Raw genomic sequence first — 12,106 nt, 5'->3', positions numbered from 1 at the left:
TCACCCACACTGTGCTGACCACATGGCGTTTTCTCCTCCCTTGATCCATTTAGAGTGATGGCACTTCGAGCTCACCAGCCCACCCTATGCAATCTTACATATAGTTTTGTCAGCCCTGCTGAAGAACCAGCAGAATTACCCAGCTTAATGCACTGTACAGGAGTGTTGGTTTATGATGATACAATAAAAGCTGCTGGAGAATCACAGCTTTGAATAAATCACCACATAGTATTATCCATAAAATTGCCATTTCCATGCACTGCAGTGCTTGCAATAGCTGTCTTGTTTTGCCTGGCCACCAGGGACTGTGCACATGTAACACACCAGCACCGTGTACATGCTGCTGTCCCACACAAAACAGCAATAACAGCTCCTGCACGACAAATTCAAAGGGCTAGTTTCCAAAATGTCAGTGACTTGAAGCATCCAGCACACCCTAAGGTATCCACAAGGTGTAAACAGACTTTTTTTACCTGTTTGATTTTTTAAAAATATTTTTAAAATACGGCCTTCTGAAATATTTCCCTGTTGAAGTGGACCCTGGAAGCTTTGACAGCCTCAGCAGATAAACAGCGGCACATCCACCCTCATCTTTCTTTCCACCATACTCATCCTATCCAGTAGCTGCATTGGCTTACTTTGCCAGTAATATAATGGAGACTGAAGTCCAGGTGTGTCTAGGAAAGAAAGCATCACACAGATCATGAGGCCCCACTGGGAGAAACTTTCTTGCCTGGCTTCAGCACCCAGTCATATGATACACCTACTTGTTCAGAACTACATGTACTTATGGACCCCACAGACAGAGTTCCTTTAAGGTAATTGCAGGGTGTGTGTTATCCTCTCAGGCTGACATCTACTATGGGTCATTATTTGGATTTTTCACTAGCACTTCTGAATGCTTCCATTTTTGGTTCATCTCCCATGCGGCTGCAATTGATTTTTCTGCATGCATACATCCTGAATTTATTTTAAATGTGCTCAGTGCTGAGAAGGTAAGTGAGGATGCTGTTAGCTACCAGTCTGCATCTATGAATGATCAATTACTACATTCTCAGTAGTTTGGTTGAACATGTGAGAGAGTATATTGTGAGAGAAGATGTTAGTTTGTAATGAGACTATCACGGGCTGCATTGTTTGAGGGAGCCTGTTGTCAAAGGATTGCTTTTGTCTAGAGGGGAAAAAAAGAAAATCAACCAGAATAATTTATGGCTTTAAAATGTTGTTGATACTTTGTGAGCATATTTTGGATGCTTCAACACCGGTAAACTACTGTAAACCGAAACAATTAAATATTTAAGCAGTATTCTCTTCACTACACAGGAATAAGCATCTATTTGTCTTGTATCACAACTGCAAGCACTTAGTGTCTTTTCAGCACTGTGGTGTCCCACAGTACATATTCAGGATCAGAGTCTCCTGGAGAAGCTTGTGGGCAGCTCCCAAGTACTGTTTGAGCAGATCTAGCAGCCACATCCTCCTGCTACAGCAATGAAAGCACAGGAGTTTTCTCTCCTCCTCAGTCACCCATGTCCACCTACTACAGGGATATGTATTTTTCTTTGCTCTTTAGTTAATTTTCATCTTACTCCTTCTTTTACTCCTCCTTCCCTGCCTTGACCTTCTTCCTCTGCTGCCTTTTGTCTCCCATACATTACAGGTCTTCTAGAACATTTGCTCCTTTTCTCATTGGTTTTTTTCACCTTCCTCCTCACACTCCTTCAGCCCTTTGATGCTGAGCACTTCTTCCTGTGATGCTGAGCATCTTCCTAATGTTTGCCAGCAAACCTTAATTTCTGAGGATCTCAGCTCCATTTCTCCTGCTTGTAGAGGGCTCTGTCCCTGCCCAGAGGGATTTCTGAGCATGCCTTGCTGTGCTGAGCTAAAAATCACAGAGAGAAGAGTAGGAGACAGGCTGGGCCCAGGTGCTGGATCTAAGGAAGCACTTGCTGGGAGAACAGTTTATTTCTGCTGCCTCTCGGTGGCCTGGCAGGGACACCATTCATTGAGGCATAATGTGTTGGGACTTTTTTCCCCAGCTGCAGGTCAGCTCGGATCCATCCCTTGAAACAACAGCTGTATATTTCTCTTTTGGCACCATGAAGTTGCCCACAGGAGAAATTTCCACCTGGCACCCAGGTAGGCCATTAGATGGGGAGACAAAGCCCAACATACAGGGTCTATGTACCAGCCACCTTTTCAGCAGCACATACTGCTGCCTCTCTGGTGTCAAAAATGCTGCTGCAGGTATTGACTCAGCCAGCAGCAGTAGGTCATCATTGGGATCAGGAGAATATGATCAAAATTCAAACAAACACAGGAGTGAGTTAAAATAAGAATAAATTAGAAATAATGTTACCAGCTAGGAAGGCTGATTTTGCTCTCCAGTACACAGCTAGAAATCAGGGTGAGTGAGGCAGTGGAAAACACAAGAGAGGATGGGAAAAGGAAGAGGATTCTGCCTTTTGACCTTAAGGGGTAAGTTTCATTTTTCCAGAAGAGAAGTCAGAGACAAAAATCTCAGAAAACAGCCTTGGACTCAGTCTCTGGCTATGAGGGCAAATCTTATGGCACTGTGGGCTGAGCTCTAATTAGCTTGCCAGAGGATTTCCACATCCAAATGGGATATCTCTCCAGTATATCCACCCTGCCTCACACTCACTGCCAGCTCAGCTAGCAAAGCCTGCAAGCAGTCACATTTGGGTGCCTGTATGAGATTTTAAATTTGGGGGTTGACCTATTAATCTTGTTCAGGAGAGTCTACTCTTCCAGCTGGGACTGGAGGGAAAACTGTCTCTGTACCCAGGAAATTTTGGCAGAAGCATTTGGGCCAGCTGGGAAGGCACTGGCACAGCTTTGCTCTTGCAGACATAAGGGTTGCTGAGGTGGCTCCAACCATCTCCCTGCCTGTGCAAGCACATCTTTCCCCTCACCAAAGGGGATATCACAGATACCAAGGTTATGGTCAGTCTTACAGGAGAGTTATTTTCAGCTTGGTTCAACCTTAATTTACCTCTTGGCTTGTTTGGAGTTTTTCCCTTCCCATTTTTACTATTTGTATTGGGTTTTATAGGGGAAAATGAGCAAGGTATAAAAATACAATTTCATCTCTCCCTGTTAAATTCAAGTTTAAAGGCTATTACCTATTTCAGTACAAGCAGCTGTTGACACAAAGTTGGGTCCCATTTCCCCTCCAACTTAATTTCTATAACAAATTCTACACTTATCTGTGGGTTTACCTGTGGTGCTTACCAGAGCACCACACACCAAAACTCTCAGCCACTTCCTGTGGGCAAGGCAGCACAGCCCCCACTCCCCTCCTCCCCTCTCCCTCCCAGGGTGCAGTCCCTGCCCCACTCCCTTCCCACATGCCTTGGGCATCAGCCACTGCTGGATTTTGTCATTATGGTATTTTCCTCCCTCTCTCAAGCATGGCATCAAGTGGGCAGCACATCCTGCAGGCAAGCTGGGTTATTCCAAACCTGTGTTGGGAAGGTCCCAGAAGGCACCACAGGAGTCTGGGTACTGCATGCAGCAGGAAAGCCAGGCAGCTGCAAAGCCCAAAGTACAAACCCTCTCCCTGTGCATTTACAGTACTGGATTTATAGCACTTTTATTGGGCATTTACTGAAATAAGTGAAGAGGTGTAAAGTTCACAATAAAAAGAAATTCCTTTCATAGAGTTTTCATGATTCTTATTATTGTCTGATAGCAGCAGTTTTGTGTAAGTTCTTAAACAGATAAGAATCACAGATTTTAACCTTAGCCAGTGTTTAAAGAAAGGTGCACACTACTTTTTTTTATCAAATCACAACATCATGTAAGAGACAGAGCTCCCCAGCTTCCTGACATTTTCTGTAGAAAGTAATTTAAATAGAAAATTTCAGGTTAAAAGCTAATGAGTAAAACAGATTAAAATTGCATGAACCAAAGCGACACAGAGAATACAATTGAAAAGACCCCGGAGCTATAACACAGAAATATGGTTACACGCAAATATGGGCCTTCTAAAGCACTGCTTGGGGACAAGAAAAAATGTACTGGAGAAAACCCCGCTGCAACCCACTGTACAGCAACAACATTAAGTCTAAGGTAAGCACAAGAGTCAGCTCCTTGCTCTTCTTTTTCCTCTGAATAGTCTCTTTGACTGCAGTAAGGCCAACCTGAAGGCTCAAATGGGCAATATTTAGCAGCAGCTGTGGCTCTGTGCAGCTCCAGCCAGTTCTGTCCGTGCTGAACTGAAAGCAGAGCAGTCACAGGGCCCTGCTTCCGCATTTCCCTCTCCCTGACACCAGGGCCAGGCGAGGGCTGGCACCAGAATGGCACCAGCTCTTGTTAGAGCAAGTGACTGGGTTTCACCCTCTGCTCCAGCACACATTTTCTGTGTGACTGCAGTTTGCTCAGCTAAAAGCAGAAATAGCAGCACTTTGGAGTGCACGGCAGCACTTTGGGTTTCAGCTGGCTGACCCTGGGGAGCCACCACCCCCCCAGGAAGAGGCCTTGTGGTGGCCTGCCCTGCCCACCATAATGCTCCACCACATCCACTGAGGAATAAGAGACATTGGCCCTTTGCTGAGCATCAGAAGAGAGCAGTCACAGCTCTTTCCTGGTCTCCCTGTATTTGCAGCACACACATTATTCCTGTTCTTGCCTGGAGCAAAGCTAATGCAAGGAAGCAACCCAGGCATCTCCCTCGTAAAAAATATCACTCTGTTCAACCCCTTGCCCTGCTGCTGCTGCTGCTTCATCCTCCTCCTCCCAGCCACCAAGCCTGGCTGGTGCCAATTACCAGCTGCTTTTCCCGGCTGCAGCAAGCATCTGCTGTGGCAGGAGGGAAGCAGATGTGCAGAGACTTTAGCAGCTCAGGGCACACTGGGCACAGCAAGCATCTGCTTTTGCCAGGGCCAGGCTGCTGGGTACTGCTGGGATGGGCTCTGTAGGTGCCCAATACCACCAGGGCCATACACAGCTGGCCAAGGTGGCCACTGAGTGCACCCTATGGCACTGGGAAAGGGCCTTTCACTGACCTCCCTGGAGGCCACAGCTCTGAGGGCATCTCCCATCCTTCATTCACAAGCCCAGCTCCCAGCTGGAACCAGCACACAGCTCATTTCACCCTACTCTCAGCAAAGTCTGCAGGCATTTCTGCACCTCAGGGGCAGCATCTGCCCTTCAAGGTTTATTTTGGAATGTTTATGAGGGAAGAGTAGCTTCCCCAAGCCTTCAAGATGGCAGGTGCATGTGTTTGCATGGACCATGAAGTCAATGTCATGGTTTCACAGGAGGGAATGGAAAACAATTGCCACAAAATGTCTCAGGCAAAGCAAATGAAATTGCTTTGTATATTAAAAAGAAAAAAAACCAAACATTTAAATTTTCATGAGAAACTTGAAACTGAAATTGGAAATTAAAAACTACTGTTTGTACAACTGCCTTCTATTGATTAAATTATAGAAAACAGCCCTGAGTGAGGGCTGTGGAGAAACCAATCACACACTCAGAAGACCATTCATCTCCATTCCCCAAACATAATTATAGCAATATGGGAGACATGAAAATACAGTGCAATCCTACACAATAGTAATAAAGAGCTGAAAATATTCGTGGATTTGAAGCAAAGCTGTTGAGCAAAGCCAATGCAACCATCTTCTCGAGGAGCTAAAATATGCACAATGAGTAAAAGATTTTAAAAAACCCCACTGAAAACAAAGAAATATAATTTTTCTTTCTTTGAAAAGAAAAAAAATGCAGGCCATTATAATATGTATGAAAAAACGCTGTAGAATTTGAAACTGTCTATTTTTCCTCCTTCATGTGGTACCAAGGCTTTCTCATAATTAAAAGCTGCAATAACACAGACCACAAAAATCAATCCTGCACTATGGCAGTAGTAAAACTATTGATAGAAAACAGTCTTATCAAGTTAATTTAGGCTCTGTTATTTTCATTACTGGATTTAAGTAAGAGGATCCATCCCTTAAAGAAGGCCAGAACACTGTTACACAGATTTTTATATGTATGTATGTATGTGTATATATATCCACACACACACGTGTGTAGAATTTAAAAGCAAATGGTCAGAATTTACTAACTTAAATAAATCCTCATCACAGAAAAGAATTTTTTTCCTACTACTGATAAAGAAGAGAAACCTTATTAATGAGGCCTCCATGGTAGTTACACTGCTGCCACTACACTGTGAGAGATGTACACATTTTTTTCCCAAGGAGGGTTTAACTGCTTTGTAGATCCATAACAATATTTCACAGAGAAAGCTTTATTCAACTGGAGCTCTTAAACCTCCTTTGTGAAATGTTGTGGTATTTTGTCAGCTACGTGGCCTTTGCTATGCACGTGACGCTGGTAGGTTTCTGGGCATGCAAGTTCAAGAGCTTTATTTTCCAGATTTTTTTTTTCAATCAATTAAGCTCACTGGTAAGACTGCATGCACTTCAGAAAGGCAGGAAAAAAAAATAACCACTAACTCTTTGTTCTGCAGCAGCAGCTGGATTTGCTGCTGCTGTCTGTGCAGAGCAGCTTGGATGCTGGCTTTGGCTGCCTGCAGGTTCACAGCCCTGGAATGTTTCTGGTGGGCTTTTCCTCCTTCATTAGGAACATTCTTGTGATGCGGGGGATTCCTATCAAAACTATCATCACCCTCACAACAAGAGTCATTCCCCAGCCTTTGGGTACAGACAGCTGCCAAGCTACAGAAAACATAGCTGTGCCTCTACAGAATTCTTCACAGAGGGCTTTTTTTTCCCCCTTACTGTTGCATTTTAACGTGCTTATAACACCCAGCCCCTATGGGGGAGTGAACAAAAGGCCTTTTAAAGGCAATCTTTCAGAATACTCCAATTGTGCCCTTAATTGCATCTAAGTACATGTGGGCTCAGCTCTATGCGGACATAGTTTTAGCTGTAGGTTGATTTGAAGCAAGCCACACATTTTATACCAAAGCAATGCATAAAAGCACACAAAAGAGAAGAAAGCTTTAATTTAGTCACATTACTACTGTAAGTAATAATGCATAGCAAGCAATAATCAGATGCAAGAAGTTTAGAGCAGATGTTCCCTTTACTTTGATTCTTGAGGCAGTGCAGTAGCAATTTCTTCCTTTCTAAGAGACATAGATGATTCAGTGCTAGTAAAAAAAGTGTTAGGCATGAAGTTCTTCCACTGAATAGCTGAGGAATAATTCACGCTGTGAAATGTGGGGCTGAACAAGAGCTTCCAGGTATTTCCCCTCCCTGTACCAAGAGCATTTTGAAGGAGGCTTGGCGTTTATCTTTGGGCTTACGGTATAGTTTAAAGTACTATTTCTTCTAGAGTCTGCTCTTTCCCCACCCCTTACCTCTGTTAGAATTTAGTTGCTTTCCAAAGAGGTGGGGAATTGAAGACCACCCACCTCAGAGTCTCTTGCTCACCATGTGCTGGGGAAGAGGCTTGCTCCAGCCTGGGAAAACACCAACAACAGCCCATGCAGGAAAAGGGAAAAGAGGCTCAGCAGGTTGGGCCACTGGCTAGGAGGAGCAAGGCTCAGCTCCATGATGCCTAGCTATAGGGTGATACCCTAGCTTTGATGGTGACAACATCCAATCCAGCAAGGCAGGATGTTGTCACAAGTACACTGGGGTTGAGATGGCAGTGCCTGCAGGAGAAGATGGCTGTTGAATGTGTGCTGCCCTTGCAGCAGCATCAGCAGGCCCAAGCAGGCCTTGGAAGTCACACAGAAATGAAAGGAGAAGTCTCAGGCTGGCTCATATCACAGCACTGTGGCACCTGTGTGCCCCTCCCTGGGAGCAGAGCCTAGGAAGGCTCTGCCAAAGAAAACCCAGAAAACACTCAGTCACAAAAAGAATACAGGTTGTCACTGGGGAGCAAATGGTGGCCCAGAAAAGCAGGGGGTGGTGATGTGCAGCTGCAGAGGCCCCAAAAGTTCAACAAATGCAGCCCTTAAGTGCTCACAATGAGAGCAAATGGTGAGAAGCCAAGAGCTTCCCACCATTTGCTCCCATTCCTGTCACCCACCTGCAGCAGCATTAATGCTTCCCACCACAGAGCTGCTCCCTGGGCAGTAGCTGAGGCAAAACATCTCTGCAATAAGACCTCCTCCATTCCCTTCCTCCATAATGCTGCAATGTATTGGGAGACAGAGATGCAAGTTCCCCAAAACTCACATTTTCCAAATCATAAACTGTTAAGAAAAAGCCTTTGCCGGAATAGCTGCTCACTCCTGGTCTCTTCTCATCAGCTTCCCCCCTACTCACACACATCCCTCAGCAACTCTTCCAGCTTAGCACAGCACCACAGGGACCCAGGAGAAGTGGGAAGCAAAAACACATGAAAATGAAGTAATGAGGCTAATGCACAAGATGGAGATGGCCAGATGCTGGGATATCATTCCCTGCTTCTAGGGTGAGAATTAGGTAAGCCAAGCTGCTTTTCTGTAATTGCTCCTTAGGGAAGGGCTTAGGAATTACACCCAGAAAGCAGAAACTGAAATTTGATACAAAACTGGATGGACCACACATTCAAAGCCAGGCCCCCGGTTAATGCAATAATGTGCAACACGAGGTAGATGGTTTATGTCAGACATTATTTTTTCCTGCCTATACCCAGCAGGCTTCATCATCCAACACCGCTATACATGTTGTTGACAAACTGTGTTTGTGATGTGGAGACTTCCTTGAGATTTCTTTTAATCTTTTGTGTTTTGAGGAGCTTGTGCACTGGGTTTCTTTGATCACTAAACCCGTATCAGAGAGCAATGTGATTTCATGCAAGATCAGAACAACCCTGTGGCAGGCACAGAGCTGCAGTAGCTGCAACATTTATTGCAGAGGGGTATGCTACAAAAATCATCTATCCAATTAACTGCAGTCACATGAAGTATGGCAGGCTAAATTAATTTGTGCATCACATGGCTACAGAAGCGGCACATAACACAAGCAACATGTTCCCACTGCTGCAGAGCAAGCTGGTATAAAGCTGATCCCATTCTGCCCTCCAACAACCTTAACCTCTGATTTTATTTTTTTCCAAAGGCATTGTGCTGATGCAGATGAACAGAGGAAGTTTGGATTGCTGAGACCATTTAATAAACTAAGGGTGTGTCATACACGACACAACACTATGGTGCTCTCTTTAGGTCCTCCCTTTCTTTCTACTACCTCTATGCATTAATCCACCTTGATCAGGGCAGAGTAAGAAGGCAAGGATTTAATTTCTTTCAGTATTTGGAAAGCACTAGGATTAGTTCCCATTTCATCCCCTCACACCCCACGCCCCCAGCAGCCAGGGTCACCAGACCACAGAAAATGCAAAGGCCCCTGTGCATCGGTACCCACAGCAGCAGAGAAGGCATGGTCCCAAAAATGCCACTTCTGACAGCCTTGATTACATGGCTGTGCCCTCAGCTTTCCCTTCCATGAAGGCACCTATCACCCATTCTTCTGTAGCTTAAAGCTTTTGCTCTATGTGAGGGGCTCTGATGGCCAAGAAAAAAAAAAAAAAAAAACTCTGAGCAGCCTTTCCTTTCCCCCTTGAGGAAGGGGACTTGGGGCACTTTTCTGTTTGGAAAGTGCCACAGCAGGGTGGCCAAGATTAGGTGCTTCTGCTGCTGATGGGGAAGGCCAGAGAGGGGAGCAGCATCACCCACTCCTGGGCACAGTGACTCTGTCCTGCTGCACACACACCCAGAGCACAGGGGGTTGTGAGCTGGGGTTTGCGAGAGCTGCTCAACTCACTCCTAAATGGCATCAGTAAAAAATAAAGTATTTGTGGACTTGTGGCATCACAAATGGGGCATGAAGCACAAAGCTGACTCCCTGCTCGGCAAGAAACATACTTTTTCCTCTCTGAGGCTGCAGTTTGCTGTCTCTGCTCAAACTGGCTTCCACACACCTCACCAGAAGCCACCACAGGCTGTCCAAGGAGGGGAGAGCTCTCAGCAAGGAGCCCCACAGCCATAGCCAGGCTGGATTTGCTAGGCAAGAACAAGAGCAGCTAAGATATGCCCCACCACACACACTCCCCTTCCCTCCCCTCACATGCCGGAAGGATTATGGGGCCAGTGCAGGGAACTTCTTGTCCTGCCAGGGCATAAACCTGCCTCTCCCGGTCTCCAGGAGGCACAAAGAAGCTCTGAGAGGTTGCAAGCAGACAGGCTTTATATGGAGTTCCCACAAACATCACTGCTTTTATTTAAGGCAGAAAACACAGGATGTTACAGATGAGTGGAAAAATGTGATGTGCCCCACTGCCTGCAGAGCCCCTCAGACTGGAGAAAGCTCTTCTGGAAGTCAGAGGGTCTCCAGACAGGATTAGGAAAGCACATAGTGTCTGCTCTGACATTTTATTTTTGCCCTGCTTGGCTGCAGCTACACCTCCCTGCACCCCACGCGCAAACACCCTGTCAGCTAGGGTCCCATACTTCCCCTCCCACTTACAACTTCCCACAGCCCTTTTGTATCTGACTCCTGGGAGGCTCTTTTCAAACTTTTTTGGCAGCTCCGTCTCTTTGAAACACTGGAAAGCTACCAGTGAGAAGCCTGGCTCTGGCTGCCGGCCACCAGTGCTGGCAGCAGCTTGCTCCATCCTCTGCCAGGCCTGCCCCTCTGCAGGAGCCCAGGGGCAGCCCCAGCCACCCTGTCCCTGCTCACCTTCACAGGGGCACCTCAGAGTGCTCAGGGCATCAGCGGCTCTGCAGCCCCTGCCAGCATTCACAAAGTGCCAGAGATCCCCAAACACTGACACCTGTCACAGAGCTCCCTTACACAGCTTTGGGGAGGAATCATCAAAAAATATTTTATTTAATGCTTGTTTTCATGATCATGCATGACAAATGTAGCCCAAGGTACATTTTTTCCCCTAATGTTACCACATGCTTTTTTCTTCTTCAAGTTAAAGAGCTGCCAGCCAACCTAACACAATTATTAAGATAGACTGGAGAGATTTCAAATAGGTAGTTTCAGAAAACCAACACTTATAACTTAACTTCCCACACATTCATTCACTGGTGCTCCTTACCTTACCAGGACTGGAGAGCTAGAAAGCAGCTGAAGACCCCAGAGAAAAGCACAAAACACCCCTCCTCTGTTGAGCCAAATTAGGCTCAATGCTTTGACACTTAATTTATACCCCTTGAAACACCTGGCCCAGAGTACCTTCTAATTGATTACAATTAAAAATTGTTGATTGGCTTGCTCCTAGTGACCACATCAGTGACCACAATTACATGATCTGGTGAAACAAGAGGCAGTTACTATTTCTTAACCATTTTTTTTAGCATAGTAAGATAGCTAAGCAGTGTATTGAATGACATACTATTACTTGGATGCTTAAGCACCTGAGTCCTTGATCTTGTGCTTTATAAAGTGCTCTGAGCTGTGCAGTAATTGCCTATAAATATGCTGCTGATCATGCTTAAAGGGACACTGTCAAGGTTGGAAGGCCTACAGTTTGACTTAGTAAAATTACATCTTAAAATAGTTTTATTCTTAGTGTTTCTAAATTACCAACTTGTGGGGCTTATCATGCTTCTTTTTATCAGTCCAGCTCCTAGAAATAATAAGGTTATGGGAGAATGTTCACTTTTAAATCAATGGACCAGACATAGGAATTGTATTGATGGAGGCTAATGTTCTCATCCTGAACATGCAAATAAAAGCACTTTTCTATAAAACTTATTTTTCCTGATGTGAATATGCATGACCTCTATTGCCCTTATGGTTTGCTATAAGGTCACCCCTTGTTGAACCAATGTCCTGTGAAAGAAATCTTCAAGAAAGAGCGCAAGGCTGAGGGCATCAGGCCCGGGCAAGTCTGCAGCCTCACAAAGTGCCCATTTTCCATGGTGTCTCTTTGTCAGCCAGCAGTCTTGTCCTAGCTGAGCTGAAGGGGAGGGCATGCAAAATGAGGGGGCTGGGGAAAAGAATTACAAAGGCTGGTGAAGAGCCTGAAACTTCTCATCCCCAGCAGAGCTGTTGGGAATGCAGAGGAGCGATGGGATGGGGAAAACCCAGGGCTGAGAGCCCTTTCCCGCACCGTCCCTCCTGCGAGGGGCTCTGTGGCTGGAGCCCAGCATCAGGGGAACTGAAGCCAG

Source organism: Ammospiza nelsoni, chromosome 3 (assembly GCF_027579445.1).
Source record: "Ammospiza nelsoni isolate bAmmNel1 chromosome 3, bAmmNel1.pri, whole genome shotgun sequence".
Classification (NCBI taxonomy): Eukaryota; Metazoa; Chordata; class Aves; order Passeriformes; family Passerellidae; genus Ammospiza; species Ammospiza nelsoni.
This window is presented reverse-complemented; position numbering follows the sequence as displayed.